The sequence below is a fragment of the Diaphorina citri genome, unplaced genomic scaffold (genome assembly GCF_000475195.1).
Source record: "Diaphorina citri unplaced genomic scaffold, Diaci psyllid genome assembly version 1.1 scaffold763, whole genome shotgun sequence".
Lineage (NCBI taxonomy): Eukaryota > Metazoa > Arthropoda > Insecta > Hemiptera > Psyllidae > Diaphorina > Diaphorina citri.
The window spans coordinates 6,412-22,975 of record NW_007378196.1 but is presented as its reverse complement, the minus strand read 5'-3'; the positions used below and the strand labels follow the sequence as shown (position 1 = coordinate 22,975).

The 16,564-nt window shown below is 35.5% G+C and overlaps 1 protein-coding gene across 1 annotated transcript in view; it reads right to left on the bottom strand.

The window, feature by feature from the left end:
* The window catches only part of LOC103511889 (delta-1-pyrroline-5-carboxylate synthase-like), a 79,911-nt gene extending 72,469 nt beyond the window's left edge, over positions 1–7,442 (bottom strand). Inside the window, exon 1 of the mRNA XM_026825512.1 lies at positions 7,202–7,442. The gene's annotated coding sequence lies outside the window, so the exon portion shown is untranslated. The remainder of the gene's footprint in view (positions 1–7,201) is intronic.
* Between the last annotated feature and the right edge of the window lie 9,122 nt (positions 7,443–16,564).

Here is a 16,564-nt window from a genome sequence, read left to right as displayed (position 1 = left end):
AGGTCTAACGAAAAGTACATTCCCCCAGCAGTTTAATTAAATAAGGAAAACATAGCATACTGTGGGTGCAAATGCCCAAGAGTTCTAAATTCGAATGAACTGATCATGTGTTAGCGTAACAGCCGTGTGAGTCTTATCAGATAAAACTCAGCCGTGAAAATTTCTTATCAGTAAATGAAGCATAACACTGATTGCCTTTTTCTGTTTCCGTTTTACGAAACCCAGTTTGATATTTAGCTAGGTAGGGTATCAGAATTAGCTGCACGAGATGACCCAATCAAAACAGATGGGCACCATTGAAGGTTGTCGTAGTACGTCTTGACCTTTGAGACGTAAGGTTAGCTCATGAGTGATGTGATGACTGTAATTATTATGAATGATGACTGTAAAATGAGTAATGATATCATTTCGCATGTGTACAAAAAGAGATCTGTCACTCTTTGTGTAGTCTTTGACTTTATGACGAAACTCATCGCAGTCATAACGACATTAACAATAACCATAATTGCTCAGTACCAAGCAATAAGCAATAGTTCAAAGGCTCAATGCGATAAGTGATAAATTAATTAAATCAAAATGATTAATTAAAAAAAGTCATGTGAGGGACAAGCCTTTTAATTGTTAAGCCCGATAGGTATAGTGCAGGTCACACATTTCAGTCAATTACAGTCAAAATATTCTTACTGGCGTGGGAATAAATGGGAGTACCTACCTGTCCTGATACCAACTACAAACAAAGTTGTTAAACTTCAGTGACCTGTGGAGAACATTACTATCGGATATTGCAAAAAGATCTTCGCACTTTGTGTTTCGACACAGATATGACGCAATATTATAAAGGAAAACAAGAAAACATAATAGTATGATTGGCTGTTTCGTATTTCCTTGAATTAGTCCAAAAAGACGTCACACGTGGAGTACAAAGTTTAAAGTTGCTCTATTGTACATTGCCGCCGGCTCCTGCGAGCATTATTTGAGTAAAAATTTTCCTGCTTCTTTAAAAACATTATTCACCACAATGGTTGGTGTTGTTTTTCGTTATCTATTCGAAATGTTTCATCCAAAGTGTATGATTGCGACCTAATTAAACCCTTCTGCGTATGTGGTTCTCGAGATAGAGCGATCAGTGTGTGAACTATGAAATGTGAACTGTGAATGAGTTCTTGTTCTTATAATATAAGATTATTCACCACAATGGTTGGTGTTGTTTTTCGTTATCTATTCGAAATGTTTCATCCAAAGTGTATGATTGCGACCTAATTAAACCCTTCTGCGCGACCTAATTAAACAAACTCCTAAACTCTTGCCAAAAGTTTCGAAATCCATAATGAACTTTCGAAATTAGGCTTTGAACAAACTTGTGACCCTCACCCAAGTTGATTAATTTTAACAAAAAAGGAAAGGAAGGGAGGGGGTCATGGGGTTCGTTCAAGTTTAAGTTAAACTGTCTCGTTTTGCCAGCGATACTGGGGTAGTATCATAGCGACTTTCTTCAGTTTCATCATTTAGCTAATTTCTCCGGCACTATACGGGAGTTTCAACATCGCGGAAGTGTTTACAACCAGTGCTGGCGATGGGAGGAATCACTGAAACATTAACCTAACGAAATTAGCATTTGAAATATTTGGATATTTTATGGGAGCTGATGACAGGTAACAGATAAATTTGTCGTCATGTTTTGATTATTGTAAATACGTATATAAGTAGAAATGTTTTTGCTTTCACTGAAAATGAGGGGGGGAAATCAGGTTTTCCCGACCTCTGTCAGAGCCAACCAAATAGGCACCTAGGAGTGTTTACAACCAGTGCTGGCGATGGGAGGAATCACTGAAACATTAACCTAACGAAATTAGCATTTGAAATATTTGGATATTTTATGAGAGCTGATGACAGGTAACAGATAAATTTGTCGTCATGTTTTGATTATTATAAATACGTATATAGGTAGAAATGTTTTTGCTTTCACTGAAAATGAGGGGGGAAAAATCAGGTTTTCCCGACCTCTGACAGAGCCAACCAAATAGGCACCTACTTCCTAGTAAATCATACACGTACTCTATCTCCCTGATAGGTATGAAACAGTTTCCCGGTATGGAACAGTTGAATATCTGATGCGCCCTCATCTTTTTCCATTTGTAAACATGAGACGAGACTTCCCCATTTCCTCGTAGAAAGATAAAAGTAGGTAAGTATGTCACCGTCACGATATTTTCCGGTGGTATATTGCGCTATCTGGAAAAGTCAATGCTCTGAGAGATGCAAATATGGGAAACTTATGATAAACAACGTTTTGTGAGACTTGAGAGAAAAATGGATAGGAAATGTAGGATTGTGTACACAACTACATTACGAGGCTGGTGTCGTTAGTTGATTAATTTTAACAAAAAAGGAAAGGAAGGGAGGGGGTCATGGGGTTCGTTCAAGTTTAAGTTAAACTGTCTCGTTTTGCCAGCAATATACTGGGGTAGTATCATAGCGATTCGGAAAAAAATAGTGTACCCACATCACCACATGACATGCATTTAGGTACGTGGAAAATTGCACCACCAATATAGTGCTTCTACGATAGTGCCTTTTTTTCTTGTTTGGCCTGATTACCTCCAACCTCCATCCCCTGTGGCTTTGAACAGTATGGACTTGTCAAATTGTCTCGTATTGTTTGTATTTTGGAGCAAAATATCAGTTATGATATCGTTGATAGGTTCTGCTTGAATTTCAAAAGAAGAATTCAGGGTGGGACCCAAAGCACCATTGTACAATGATTCAGACTTGGGGTCCTGTCGCGAAAAGAGATAGGTCAGTATTATAAATAATATCTCTAGTAGCGCGGTCAAACTTTCTTGACTTGGCGGGGCGGAGTGCTACCGCGCTCCTTAATAATTGCAAGATTCAACATTTTCCACTTTCGCCATTGGAAAAACTATTGGAACCACATTTTTGCAGCTTTCGATTTATACCCTTAAACACTGTCTACTGTTTTCTAGAGGACACTCTATATATCATAAGCGACATCACATACGAGGACTAGAAAGCTGATATTACTCGACAGCGACAGTCCGTTTCATCAAGCCTTTGATGGGGCTTTATTTGTTTTTCATCAATTTATTTTATACCTACCTACAATTTTATTTGTTGGTAGCTCCATGATTGATTTTGTTTGAGGTAGTTTAATAAATAACTACTGCAGTTTTATTGAAACATATTGAATTTGAAACCGTCGACAAAACGAAGTTAATTTAGTTAATCCTAATAGATATTTTATTTTATTTTTTAAAGATGAGTGTTTCACCGCCGTTTTTATTTCGTAGCGATGAAACAACTGCTACATTAGACGCTTGTGGTCTGTGTCGTAGCATCCCCATCCCGTAGTATGCCTCTCACCAGATGAGCGAGAAGAGACACAATACTTCCCATTTAGGTGCTGGGTCAACACGGAAACACCAGATGTTTAGTACTGTGGACCTAACGAGGAATTTATCTACTTTAACGCGGCACAAAATTTTACAATACTACACACTCCAGTAATAGGTACTCTAGGAGTCCATTCCAAATCCTAACCACAAGGTGATTTTGATTTATTATTTTCCAACTCACCTATTTAGGTCTTTCTCTTTCGTCCCTCCCGCACTGAAAATTGTGAGAAATTCCTCACTCAACTTTCAACAAAGGCATTTTTATCATTTTTCTGATAACCCCCGCTGATGTACTCAAATCAAAAAAGTTCCTGGTTGTTATGAGAAAGACGCACTTGTGTTTATGTAAACTGTTAAATCTGGCAACATGCTGAAAGCCCGTAAAAACAGTTTTCTCTTTGGTCATTTATTTCGAATAAGGTCGTCCCTGTTTTACAACCCCTAATAAAGGCTTCTTTGGCTCTTGTACTAAAAGTGGGAATTTCAGTTTTTAATAAACTCAAGTACTAGGTAGGTACGTAGGCAGGTAGGTATCTGTGACAAGAATGCGACACGAAACTTTTGGTCAAGATTGGTGCAACGGTTGGCGGCATTTTACTGCTTTTTGGCGGTTTTCGGTGTAATTCAACAATTTCGGTGAAATTTGGTATGTAGTCGTACAAATTTTTGTCGATGGTGGGATTCGAACCCGGGACCTTCTGCATGGCAAGCAAGCGCGTTACCACTGAACCAACCGTGCCCCCTTATACCCATTACTTTTACCCTATATCCATATACCCGTTTTTTTACTATCGATTAGTAAACACTGTAAATAGTTATACTTACCTATACTTAAAGTACCTATATCTACATATTTATGCACAATATTGTACATAATTACCTCCTAGATTACTCACTCTTTTCTACAATTTTTTTTGAAAATCTGCATTCTCAAAGTCTTTCTATTTGTCCACACTAAAGCCTTTGATGGGGCTTTATTTGTTTTTCATCAATTTATTTTATACCTACCTACAATTTTATTTGTTGGTAGCTCCATGATTGATTTGTTTGAGTTAGTTTTATAAATAACTATTGCAGTTTTATTGAAACATATTGAATTTGAAACCGTCGACAAAACAAAGTTAATTTAGTTAATCCTAATACCTAGATATTTTATTTTATTTTTGTCCACACTGTTCGAAAATAAGGTACTCTCTTTCTGTGTACCGTAGAGGTACTTTGATATTACTCTCTTATCCGTCCCGAATATTGAACCTGTTTTACAACCCCTAATAAAGGCTTCTTTGGCTCTTATACTAAAAGTGGGAATTTCAGTTTTTAATAAAATCAAGTACTATATTAGGGAACGTAAAAAATTTCCACGTAATACATACATCTGTGATTTTATATAATTTTGTAATATTAGGTAGGTTTCTGTGATAACGCACAGAGGTATTGTGATAACACAGAGGTTTTCGTTGTCCTGGCTTATTGCTGAGTACTTGTGTCTGAAGCAAATTGTCTCCTAGGTATTTCAAATTCAGCAACACTATTGGTAAGTTTCCATTGTAATCAGGAAATTTTTGAGATCATTTGAAAAATCCGTGATAAAAGATAAAAGACCTTGAAAACTAAAGGCAGAATGGACACATATGTATACTAGTAGTTCTGTGAACTGTAGACCTCACTCAGTCTCTTTTGCCCAAGCTGAGACGAAGGTACGAATTAATACAATTCGGCAAACTCTTTTGTGACTAACAAAACTCTTCCATATTGGTTTTGTTCCGTAAACGTAAAAAAAAATATTAGATAAGGGCCTCTCTTATCAGACAACGGGTCATTTCTGTGATAACGCACAGAGGTATTGTGATAACACAGAGGTTTTCGTTGTCCTGGCTTATTGCTAAGTACTTGTGTCTGAAGCAAATGGTCTCCTAGGTATTTCAAATTCAGCAACAGTATTGGTAAGTTTCCATTGTAATCAGGAAATTTTTGAGATCATTTGAAAAATCCGTGATAAAAGACCTTGAAAACTAAAGGCAGAATGGACAGTAATGTAACATCCAGAAATGAATGAACAAAACTGTGATAAGATAAGACAAACTATTTCGTTACAACACATTAGCCAATCTGCCAATCATATAAGTATATTTTATGTGGATATATTATTTTATTTTTATTTGTTTGAAAATGAAATTGAGGAAGATCAAGATCCAATGAAAACCAGAATCACTGCAAGTGGAAAGCTTTTGAATGAGACTGATTCTGTGGTGTTCATGAAATTTGGTGTGATTTTCAGCAATATTACTCAATTTGTAATGGACAATGAGCATACGAGTAATTAAATAATTGTAGGGAACTTTCAGAGATACATGTTTTGTTGAAGCCACGAAGAAAATGAGCAGAGCAACGAGAATTCTTCAGCCCATACGAGTAATTAAATAATTGTAGGGAACTTTCAGAGATACATATTTTGTTGAAGCCACGAAGAAAATGAGCAGAGCAACGAGAATTTTTCAGCTCAAAGTAAACAATATTGTAAAATACCTAACCAACAAAATAGTAAATTAATAACAAACAAAATATTTTGAATCAAAATGAAAAACCAACAAATAAACCAAACGTCTGTTTGAAAATCAAAATATAAATAAATGTTGGATGGTTACTTACATTTTCGTAAAAAAAGGAGTCCAAAATCTTACACGAAAAATGTCCGAAAACTCACATAAATCACACGGAAAACATTCAAGGTATTTTTAAACCGCAATTTAAAAAAAAAAAAAAAAAAAAAAAAAAACAATACCTAACTAATTAAACAACGCAATATGTGGATATTGGATAAAATATTTTATTAATTTTATTATTAGGTAGGTACGTTACGTACTATGCATTTTCCGGAATATTTTTTTCAATCCCACTCCTAATGACCAGAGAGGTGATTTGAAAGGGGCAGGGGGCCACAGCCCCAACCCCTCTTAGCCACACATATGGCATGACCCTGGTTTTCACGTTAGGAATGGATCGAAATATGGCAGGTATTATTATACCTATAGATATTTGTATTGCATGTACTTTATCATAATCAAGTTTACCTGATGTAACATCTGTATCATAGCTCAAATAATTTTTTGGCCATTGATGAAGATTGAGTCAGAAATGACGAGAGGAACAAGTTTGGTCTGGTGGTAACGCACTTTGTTGCCTTGCAAAAGGTCCGGGGTTCAAGTCCCAGAATCGACAGTAAAATTGCACGTATGCAAACATCAAATGGAGAGCCTCTTGAAAACCAATTATGATGGGCTCGCTTTCTGAGCAAGTTTCAAAGTTTAATGAAGCATGTAACGTAATAAAAGGAATGGACCATTATTAGGGGCTAATGTACTAGAATTGGAGGTTCTTGTATTAAAGTTATTATGTAGGCACTTATGCCAAGAAGATGTACCTACACAAGTGCCTATGGACCTATTTAGAACACGAGTTCACAAATCCTATGACGGGATTTTAATCATATGAGTTTTCAAACTTTGAAAAATACGGATAGAAAAATATGCTTTAGAAAGCTTTGGAGTAGTCTTGAGGAGCTTATTAAAAGTTTTTGCCTTCACTTTTCAACTTTCTCTTGCACCTTTTTTCTCCTCAATGCCTTCTCTATCGAATACTCTTATTTTTTTTTTTAAAAATAAATTATACCTCTTCGCCTTCTTTTTCATTTTCTTAATCACCAACTAGGCATATTAGCTGCAACTCAAAGGACATCTAGCTCAAAGTACAAGAAAATAATCTTGGCTTTCTCTGAAATAATTACTTACCTGATTGGATGGGTTTAGATATCCAGAATTGTTGAGTCTTGAATCTTGATGGGTACAGATGAAATCACTAAAATCAACAAGAAAGACACCTAACAAAAATTATCTTTCATTACCTGATATTTAAATTTAATAATTAATTTTTAATAAATAAAATAGAAAAGCGTTATTCAAATTAACAATTGGATAAACTGATGTTCTACGAATGTAAATCACCTTCTCTAGCAAGGTTTAAAGAATTCCTATAGGTCAACAAGAAAGACACCTAACAAAAATTATCTTTCATTACCAACCTGATATTTTAATTTAATAATTATTTTTTAATAAATAAAATAGAAAAGCGTTATTCAAATTAACAATTGGATAAACTGATCTTCTACGACTGTAAATCGCCTTCTCTAGCAAGGTTTAAAGAATTCCTATACCTACTGAATCGTTATTGATCCGCATCAAAAGTTTGCTAGCAAATCTCAGTCCGAACTTTGAACTTCGGAATTTCTTCAGTTTCATCATTTAGCTAATTTCTCCGGCACTATACGGGAGTTTCAACATCGCGGAAGTGTTTACAACCAGTGCTGGCGATAAGAGGAATCACTGAAACATTAACCTAACGAAATTAGCATTTGAAATATTTGGATATTTTATGGGAGCTGATGACAGGCAACAGATAAATTTGTCGTGATGTTTTGATTTTTGTAAATACGTATATAGGTAGAAATGTTTTTGCTTTCACTGAAAATGAGGGGGGGGGGAAATCAGGTTTTCCCGACCTCTGACAGAGCCAACCAATTAGATAATTCTTAGGGAGTCCAGGGTTGTATAGTGTACAGCGTACAACCCTGTACCTATATCTTTATGGTTTCTTTTATGTCCGAATTCTACAAGATACGGACGATACTGAATTTCGTCCCAAAACTGGTTTTCTTTGTCGAATTCAGTCTCGTCATAAAAAAGGTTCAATCCGAATTCCGTTTCTCACCTGATAGACTCAAATAGGCACCTACTTCCTAGTAAATCATACACGTACTCTATCTCCCTGATAGGTATGAAACAGTTTCCCCGTATGGAACAGTTGAATGTCTGATGCGCCCTCATCTTTTTCCATTTGTAAACATCAGACGAGACTTCCCCATTTCCTCGTAGAAAGATAAAAGTAGGTAAGTATGTCACCGTCACGATATTTTCCGGTGATATACTGCGCTATCTGGAAAAGTCAATTCTCTGAGAGATGCAAATATGAGAAACTTATGATAAACAACATTGTGTGAGACTTGGATTGTGTACACAACTGGTTGCCTTGCAAAAGGTCCGGGGTTCAAGTCCCAGAATCGACAGTAAAATTGCACGTATTTTGATTGCAAACATCAAATGGAGAGCCTTTTGAAAGCCACTTATGATGGGCTCGTTTTCTGAGCAAGTTTCAAAGTTTAATGAAGCATGTAACGTAATAAAAGTAATGGACCATTATTAGTGGCTAATGTACTAGAATTGGAGGTTCTTGTATTAAAGTTATTATGTAGGCACTTATGCCAAGAAGTAAAGCCACTTATGATGGGCTCGCTTTCTGAGCAAGTTTCAAAGTTTAATGAAGCATGTAACGTAATAAAAGGAATGGACCATTATTAGTGGCTAATGTACTAGAATTTAAGGTTCTTGTATTAAAGTTATTATGTAGGCACTTATGCCAAGAAGCTGTACCTACACAAGTGCCTATGGACCTATTTAGAACACGAGCTTCACAAATCCTATGACGGGATTTTAATCATATGAGTTTTCAAACTTTGAAAAATACGGATGGAAAAATATGCTTTAGAAAGCTTTGGAGTAGTCTTGAGGAGCTTATTAAAACATTAAAAGTTTTTGCCTTCACTTTTCAACTTTCTCTTCCACCTTTTTTCTCTTCAATGCCTTCTATCGAATACTCTTCATTTTTCTTCATATAAATCAGGGTTGTCCAACCTTAGGGCACCTGAGGGCCGCAAGAGACCACGGATGGAAAAATATGCTTTAGAAAGCTTTGGAGTAGTCTTGAGGAGCTTATTAAAAGTTTTTGCCTTCACTTTTCAACTTTCTCTTCCACCTTTTTTCTCCTCAATGCCTTCTATCGAATACTCTTCATTTTTCTTAATAAATAAATTAGGCTAAGAGAGAGAGAGAGAGAGAGAGAGAGAGAGAGAGAGAGAGAGAGAGAGAGAGAGAGAGAGAGAGAGGGAGAGAGAGAGAGAATGGTTGAATTCGACCTTTAAACAATAGATTTATATACCTGGATTTTGGATCTTGACAAAGTAGGTATTTTTCAGGAAAAACACAAGGGTCATAAATGCGGTGATTTATCTATTGGCCTGATCAAAAATTTTGTATCAAAAATTCTACCTAGGTCACCAAATTTCGATCAGCGACGTAAATTGAGGTCATTAAGAAGTGTACCAAATTTCATCAAAAATGGACCAGGCAATCGGGAGTTATAGCGGAACAAATATTCAAACATCAAAACTAAATGCAAAACGGTCGAGTTAAAACGTAGACCTTCACTTCGTTCGGTCAACTATAGTTATGACGCTTTTTTAGTTACGGTGGTTTCATCTTTCGTCTACTCACATTAACCTCACCTAACCTATAAGTTTGGCCGGAAAAAGTCACAGGACGCTTGGTTTGTCGAAACTTTCATATTTATTACTTACTTACTAGTAGGTATGGCGGAGAAAAGCGAAGCAAGTAAGCACGGAAATTAGTTTGTAGTTCGTATATTGCTCTTTTCATCAGGTAACTCTACCTTTGCAACTTGATCTTATGACCCGCACTTTATTCTGAACTTTTCTTTGCTACCAGTATTACAGGTAGGTGTAGGTATTTACCTCCATGCTATAATATGAGTTCCGGGTACAAGTTTTAATGTTTTATCAATCCCCACATTTTCATTTTATAATATGAGCTAGTTATAAATAGGTAAAGTAGGTACAATATGTATGTATGCGTTACCTATTTTAAAAATTAGGCTTTGAACAAACTTGTGACCCTCACCCAAGTTGATTAATTTTAACAAAAAAGGAAAGGAAGGGAGGGGGTCATGGGGTTCAAGTTTAAGATAAACTGTCTCGTTTTGCCAGCAATACTGGGGTAGTATCATAGCGATTCGGAAAAAAATAGTGTACCCACATCACCACATGACATGCATTTAGGTACGTGGAAAATTGCACCACCAATATAGTGCTTCTACGATAGTGCCTTTTTTTCTTGTTTGGCCTGATTACCTCCATCCCCTGTGGCTTTGAACAGTATGGACTTGACAAATTGTCTCGTATTGTTTGTAGTTTGGAGTGAAATATCAGTTATGATATCGTTGATAGGTTCTGCTTGGATTTCAAAAGAAGAATTCAGGGTGGAACCCAAAGCACCATTGTACAATGATTCAGACTTGGGGTCCTGTCGCGAAAAGAGATAGATTTTTGGAATATGAGGAATTACTCAAAATGAAAAGAAGATGGGCTGTAACAGTTCTTCAGTCTAAATACTGGACTCCGTACACCAGGAATTTTGTTAGAAAAGTCCCCCTTTAGAATGTAATGTAAAACGAGATAGGTATTTCCAGTACAAATCACAGTCAGTATTATAAATAATTGCAAGATTCAACATTTTCCACTTTCGCCATTGGGAAAACTATTGGAACCACATTTTTGCAGCTTTCCATTTATACCCTTAAACACTGTCCACTGTTTTCTAGAGGACACTCTATAGGTATATCATAAGCGACATCATATACGAGGACACAATACTACACACTCCAGTAATAGGTACTCCAGGAGTCCATTCCAAGTCCTAACCACAAGGTGATTTTGATTTATTATTTTCCAACTCACCTATTTAGGTCTTTCTCTTTCGTTCCTCCCGCACTGAAAATTGTGAGAAATTCCTCACTCAACTTTCAACAAAGGTATTTTTATCATTTTTCTGATAACCCCCGCTGATGTACTCAAATCAGAAAAGTTCCTGGTTGTTATAGTTTAGTACTGTGGACCTAACGAGGAATTTATCTACTTTAACGCGGCACAAAATTTTACAATACTACACACTCCAGTAATAGGTACTCCAGGAGTCCATTCCAAGTCCTAACCACAAGGTGATTTTGATTTATTATTTTCCAACTGACCTATTTAGGTCTTTCTCTTTCGTTCCTCCCGCACTGAAAATTGTGAGAAATTCCTCACTCAACTTTCAACAAAGGCATTTTTATCATTTTTCTGATAACCCCCGCTGATGTACTCAAATCAAAAAAGTTCCTGGTTGTTATGATGGAAGAAAGTGAATGATGGAAATTCTGATGAGCGATGTCTTTGTTTTTCCTTGAACTGTCTTCTTGGGTGAGAGAGAAAGAGAGAGAGGAGAGAGAGAGAGAGAGTTCATTTTCAACAGAAGAAAATAATTTTATGAATTTAACCCTTTGAGTTATAGGCAATAGAACCCAATTAAGAAATAACTTTGAGTTTCAACACTTCTAACTGTTGAGCTTTGTTTGGGCTGCCCGCGCCGCATAGCGTGTGGTTGTAAAGACTCTTTTTTATCAGCAGTTTCAATAAAATACCCTCTCCTCTATTACTAGTATAGGTACGTGGTACGTGTTTGTTACCTCCAGCCACAACACTTTTTAGTAAGTTAGGTATTAAAATAAACCAAGTCGAATTTTATGTAAACTGTTAAATCTGGCAACATGCTGAAAGCCCGTAAAAACAGTTTTCTCTTTGGTCATTTATTTCGAATAAGGTCGTCCCGAATATTGAACCTGTTTTACAACCCCTAATAAAGGCTTCTTTGGCTCTTATACTAAAAGTGGGAATTTCAGTTTTTAATAAACTCAAGTATCTACTAGGTAGGTACGTAGGTAGGTAGGTTTCTATTAGAGCTATATTAGGGAACGTAAAATTTCCACGTAATACATACATCTGTGGTTTTATATCATTTTGTAAACTCTAGCTCTCTCACTCACTCTCAACATAAAATATTTTAAGTGGATACCTAGTACCCAGCCTACCTCATAAGTTAAAAGTAGGTAGGTATACCGATTTTTAAAAGTTTTCTCAAAAGGTCAAATTACAAGTACCTCCATTCAGAAGTTTTGAAGTCTTGCCGTTAATCCTGGGACTTTTGTGCACCTCGGATAACCACAAAGTTTCCCATTTCCCGCGGTAATTTTGTCCCTCCGCATCTAATTTGCTCCCTATTACTCGACAGTCCGTTTCATCAAGCCTTTGATGGGGCTTTATTTGTTTTTCATCAATTTATTTTATACCTACCTACAATTTTATTTATTGGTAGCTCCATGATTGATTTTGTTTGAGGTAGTTTAATAAATAACTATTGCAGTTTTATTGAAACATATTGAATTTGAAACCGTCGACAAAACAAAGTTAATTTAGATATACCCATTACTTTTCTTTTACTATCGACTAGTAAACACTGTAAATAGTTATACTTACCTATACTTACAGTACCTATATTTATGCACAATATTGTACATACCTCCTAGATTACTCACTCTTTTCTACAAAATTTTGTCTGTTGAAAATCTGCATTCTCAAAGTCTTTCTATTTGTCCACACTATTCGAAAATAAGGTACTCTCTTTCTGTGTACCGTAGAGGTACAACTTTGATATTACTCTCTTATCAGACAACGGGTCATTTCTGTGATAACGCACAGAGGTATTGTGATAACACAGAGGTTTTCGTTGTCCTGGCTTATTGCTGAGTACTTGTGTCTGAAGCAAATTGTCTCCTAGGTATTTCAAATTCAGCAACACTATTGGTAAGTTTCCATTGTAATCAGGAAATTTTTGAGATCATTTGAAAAATCCGTGATAAAAGACCTTGAAAACTAAAGGCAGAATGGACAGTAATGTAACATCCAGAAATGAATGAACAAAACTGTGATAAGATAAGACAAACTATTTCGTTACAACACATTAGCCAATCTGCCAATCATATAAGTATATTTTATGTGGATATATTATTTTATTTTTATTTGTTTGAAAATGAAATTGAGGAAGATCAAGATCCAATGAAAACCAGAATCACTGCAAGTGGAAAGCTTTTGAATGAGACTGATTCTGTGGTGTTCATGAAATTTGGTGTGATTTTCAGCAATATTACTCAATTTGTAATGGACAATGAGCATACGAGTAATTAAATAATTGTAGGGAACTTTCAGAGATACATATTTTGTTGAAGCCACGAAGAAAATGAGCAGAGCAACGAGAATTCTTCAGCTCAAAGTAAACAATATTGTAAAATACCTAACCAAAAAAATAGTAAATTAATAACAAACAAAATATTTTGAATCAAAATGAAAAACCAACAAACAAACCAAACGTCTGTTTGAAAATCAAAATATAAATAAATGTTGGATGGTTACTTACATTTTCGTAAAAAAAGGAGTCTAAAATGTTACACGAAAAATGTCCGAAAACTCACATAAATCACACGGAAAACATTTAAGGTATTTTTAAACCGCTACTGGCCGATTTATTATTTTTTTAGTAAAATGATCATCTGTCAATGAAGTTCATTCAAATCGAGGAGGTATTGCCCAATATCAATACAATATTTGGGTGTTATTAGACGAACTAAGGTGACACGAAAAATGTCCGAAAACTCACATAAATCACACGGAAAACATTCAAGGTATTTTTAAACCGCTACTGGCCGATTTATTATTTTTTTTAGTAAAATGATCATCTGTCAATGAAGTTCATTCAAATCGAGGAGGTATTGCCCAATATCAATACAATATTTGGGTGTTATTAGACGAACTAAGGTGATCGCACATGTCTTACTCCAAAGATGGAGTTTTACTTGTCTTGTGTGTCTGCCTTGGTAAAATGGTCAACATTTGTGATTAGGTATAATAATTATTATAATAATAAATTGGTGCTTTAAAAACGGTCAAATTGGGTGAAAACCTACTTCGGCTGCTTTGTAAGAGCCGATTTAAACCTGTCAGCATCACTAGAACCGAGAACTAAGGTGCCCGCACATGTCTTACTCCAAAGATGGAGTTTTACTTGTCTTGTGTGTCTGCCTTGGTAAAATGGTCAACATTTGTGATTATAATTATTATAATAATAAATTGGTGCTTTAAAAACGGTCAAATTGGGTGAAACTGAAAACCTACTTCGGCTGCTTTGTAAGAGCCGATTTAAACCTGTCAGCAACTCAGCATCACTATTAGAACCGAGAATTCAACAACCTGGGTAAGAAGGTTAATTTAATGATAGTTAGGTAGCGTTGTGGACTTCGAAGCCAAATGTTGTTGGGTACTTCAAGTTTTGAGTCCAACTAGGTAAGAAGGTTAATTTAATGATGGTTAGGTAGCGTTGTGAACTTCGAAGCCAAATGTTGTTGGGTACTTCAAGTTTTGAGTCCAACTCAAATTGTAAAATTTCGCATAGGTACCGTATTCATCTATGAAAGACATCTTATGACACGCATTCACGCTCAACACAATCAAAATTCCTTTTGCTCGTACCTACACTAGCTCACAGCTTCCATGATTTAATAGTCATTTGAGGAAGTGATTGATATGAGCTCCCAATACACGGGTAGCCCTCGGTTTCAACAAAGATGGACTTTGTCTCGGTGATACCCATATCAAGGATTCCGTTATTATTTTGATAAAATTTCAATTCCACAGACACCGTTAGGGACGATTTGTAGGTGGCCTGAACGGGAAAGGAAGATGGACTTTGCAAAAAAAAAAAAAAAAAAAAATGTAGGTGGCCGGAAGGGGAAAGAAAAATGGACTTTGAAAAAAAAAAAAAAAAAAAAAACAATACCTAACTAATTAAACAACGCAATATGTGGATATTGGATAAAATATTTTATTAATTTTATTATTAGGTAGGTACGTTACGTACTATGCATTTTCCGGAATATTTTTTTCAATCCCACTCCTAATGACCAGAGAGGTGATTTGAAAGGGGCAGGGGGCCACAGCCCCAACCCCTCTTAGCCACACATATGGCATGACCCTGGTTTTCACGTTAGGAATGGATCGAAATATGGCAGGTATTATTATACCTATAGATATTTGTATTGCATGTACTTTATCATAATCAAGTTTACCTGATGTAACATCTGTATCATAGCTCAAATAATTTTTTGGCCATTGATGAAGATTGAGTCAGAAATGACGAGAGGAACAAGTATACCTAATATTAGGTATCAAATTTCAAGTTTATTAGAGCGAAGCATCACGTTTGATTAGGAAATTACTTGAATAAAGTACCTACCTGTATCTAAAGTAATTAAGGACTTTTCAAATTAAGTACCGAACGCAATTAAGACTTCAACAAGAGTTTCATAATCACATGGACTTTGAAAAAAAAAAAAAAAAAAAAAACAATACCTAACTAATTAAACAACGCAATATGTGGATATTGGATAAAATATTTTATTATTTTTTATTATTAGGTAGGTAGGTAGGTACGTTACGTACTATGCATTTTCCGGAATATTTTTTTCAATCCCACTCCTAATGACCAGAGAGGTGATTTTGAGAGGGGCAGGGGGCCACAGCCCCAACCCCTCTTAGCCACACATATGGCATGACCCTGGTTTTCACGTTAGGTATGGATCGAAATATGGCAGGTATTATTATACAGACCATAATCACAATAAAGGAGGTAAAATTGTAAAATAAGTTTTACATGGCAAAGTTTGTTCATTTTCACCAAGTTTCCGATAATTTTGAACTCGAATAATGAAAGTTATTATGATATAATTTTATAGGTAGATCGGAATCACCCTTGCTTTGTTCTAATACAAAACGTTTTGACTGCATTTGCATTCAATTCATATTTCGTATTCATGCACAAAACATAATCACAATAAAGGAGGTAAAATTGTAAAATAAGTTTTACATGGCAAAGTTTGTTCATTTTCACCAAGTTTCCGATAATTTTGAATTCGAATAATGAAAGTTATTATGATATAATTTTATAGGTAGATCGGAATCACCCTTGCTTTATTCTACAAAACGTTTTGACTGCATTTGCATTCAATTCATATTTCGATGCACCAATATTTCCATAATGAAGCATTATTCATGCACAAAACTTGTACAAAGTTTTGATCGTCAAACTTTACACTTTAATCATGATTAACATTACCAAGTTTTACATTCTACTGTCTACAGATTGCACAAAAAGGTCAATTTCAAATTCTAATTTGATTTCCAGAGAAACACACACAGAAACGAAACGTGTTAGAGCGGAAATACAAGGGGAATCGCAATAAGGGAAGGACATTACGTGCAATAATTCATATAGGTACATATTATACATTTTTTTAGATTTCCAGAAAAGATGCTCTTGTAT